Source organism: Trachymyrmex septentrionalis, unplaced genomic scaffold, assembly GCF_001594115.1.
Source record: "Trachymyrmex septentrionalis isolate Tsep2-gDNA-1 unplaced genomic scaffold, Tsep1.0 scaffold16, whole genome shotgun sequence".
Classification (NCBI taxonomy): domain Eukaryota; kingdom Metazoa; phylum Arthropoda; class Insecta; order Hymenoptera; family Formicidae; genus Trachymyrmex; species Trachymyrmex septentrionalis.
This window is the reverse complement of record NW_017304758.1, coordinates 1,002,179-1,004,921: the sequence shown is the minus strand read 5'-3', so window position 1 is coordinate 1,004,921 and position 2,743 is coordinate 1,002,179. Positions and strand designations below refer to the sequence as shown.

General features: G+C 22.0%; 1 long non-coding RNA gene across 1 annotated transcript in view; it reads left to right on the top strand.

Annotated features, from left to right (window-relative positions):
* Positions 1–246, top strand: part of LOC108746032 — a 1,095-nt gene extending 849 nt beyond the window's left edge. The window contains exon 3 of the long non-coding RNA XR_001939133.1: positions 127–246. This is a non-coding gene — a long non-coding RNA (uncharacterized LOC108746032). The remainder of the gene's footprint in view (positions 1–126) is intronic.
* Positions 247–2,743: the final 2,497 nt, after the last annotated feature.

The window sequence follows — 2,743 nt, the reverse complement described above, 5'->3', positions numbered from 1 at the left end:
TAAAAAAATTTAATTTAAAATCATAAATAAGATTACTTGTGTACATAAACTTCAATAAAATTATTCTTTAATATATTTATCTTAGACATTATTCACATTTAAATATATTTGTATACATTGTTACAGATTAGTATTGTACAGAGATACTACAATTCTGCTATTGCGTATCGTGTGTGAGTGCGACCTAATAAGAATCCGATAACTTGAGGAGGTAAAGGAAGAAATTTGAAAGTCTGAAAACAGGAAGAGACACAGGAGAGGCATCAGTTGTCGGTGAAGCAACTTTGCGGTAAGCATCATAGTTTACTTACAATAAAATTAACCTCTTTTTCCTGTTTATTCAGATTATTCTATTTCGATTTCAAAATAATAATTAGAAGAAACAATTAATCTGAAACACTGAAAAAGTTAATTTTTATGAAGATATTTTTTGAACAGTGGACAACCATTTTAATAGATATTTAATTGAAAAGTGATTTAAAAATTCTGTGCGCGTAAAAAGTATCTTTTAAATCATTGATTATTTTGAGCATTATTTAAATTTGTAATTCATGTTTATATGTTACAGAATCATCATAGCTATGTATGACTGATACTTATGCATCGTTCGGTGAGTGATAAATTTTATTAATGAGGTAATGAATTTTGAAAATGTTTGTGTCAGACATACGTTTATATATTGATATTCTTACAATTATACTACAAGTGAATATGGCATAATGAATCTATGAGCAAATCTTCATGGATTCATTATGCCTTAAAATGAAAAAATTATAAAACATTGTGACAGATATTTAATCTTGGATTTCTTTTTATTATTTGTGACTTCGATACGGAAAAAATTTGCGTAAAAATTTTGCTGAAATATCTAGAAATTTAGATGGATACAATTTGAAAATAATTTTGTTGAACTATCAAAATAATTATATAGGAAATTTAAACATAATGTAGTCTGTAAAAGAGCAAAGGTATACAAAATTTTGATATTTTAACAACTAGCTTGAGCATCCTTTTATTTATTTAGCTTAATTTTTAGATATTTCATCAACCGTTCTTTCTGAGTATGCTATTATGTTTGAAACTCGTACAGATACGAAAATAAATTAAAAAAAAACAGGAAATAGCATTTATTAATATTTATTCTCTAGAAGTAATTTTAATATAAAATAAAGATTTGAAATTAAACTTTATTGTTATAGAGAACTATTATTCATTTCGAATATAATAAAAATCAAAAAATGTTTAAATAAAAAGTTACTCAAGTAAATTTTTTCCTTTTCTGTGGAAATATAGAAAGCAAAAAAGCAAAACAAATTAATAACATAAAATTAGAACATAATAAAAAAATATATTAATATTTTATAAATACATATATGGAAATATTAAAACAATTAGATTTTTGTTAAATTAAAGTTATTGAAGTAAATAAAAAATAAGAAAGAAATAATTAAAGTAAATTACAAAATCATAAAACAAAATATTGAAACTTTATAAATGTAAAGTTTTTCTAAAGATTTTTTGATAAACGTATGCAATATGTAAAATAAAAATAAATAATTATATTTTTTGCTAGGAAAAAATTGATTAAATTAGATAGGAATATTTTTCTTTCTCCTAATCCCCCTTTTTAATACTTCTCCAAGATTAAATATTTTATAAAGTAGTGCAAAATAACAATATATATAACATATACATAATATACATATATTTGTATATTTATATTTTCTAATTATTATGTGAAATATAAATACTTCCTTAAATAATAAAAATAGAAATATTACAATTAAATTATTTTAATTAATTTAAGTGTAATGTGTTTGAGTTATTATATATGCATGTAAATGCGTTGTTACATATGAATATAAATAGATAATTTTAACTTTTATAGAGCGCCAATTTTAATACAATGTTTTGTAGTTTATTCAGATTTTTGGCAAATTGATTTTACAAACAAAATAAAATAATGTGACTTGAGATCCTAGAAATATTTACATAACAGAAATTTTTTTAATTATTATAATGTTGATATTAAAATTTTCTTATAAAAAAACAGATATTTGATATTTATAATTAATGTATACTTTTAAAAGATATTGATGCAAATAATTTTCAAGACATATAAATAAATAATAATATAATATAGAAATATGTACATGGAAAAACACAGCTATAAGCGTTGGTATATTACGTGATAAAATGCACACAATATATAAATATTTTATAATTATTACTGAAATTTAGTGTATCTTAGATTGCATTGTCGTTATTTTTTATTTGATATGCGATTAAAAAAGATACCATTAGAGAGATTTTCGGGTATCGACGGAAATTAAATTGAATAAATTAGAAAAAAAATTATTAATACATATATTATAGATTTATTTTATCATAGAAAAAAAGAAAAAAATTTTTTTCAAGTCTACTATAATGCTCACACTGCTTTGAGTACGCATTACTTTTAAAATTTGTTCACTTGCTCACATTACTGAGTACGGAAGATAGCTGTGCTAAGATTCTGCTAAGTAATTTTAGAGTAGACAATTAGATGTAATCAGACACACTTATTCACGAATTCAGCTTATTAGATGATTTGACAATACAAATAAAAAAATACGCATTTATATTACGAAAAACCAATAAATATTCGTAGAAGAAGAGAAGAAATGGCAATATAAAAACGAAAAGAGGAAAAATGAGTTGCAAAAAAATAATAATGAGCACACATTATTTTATTAATAAACAT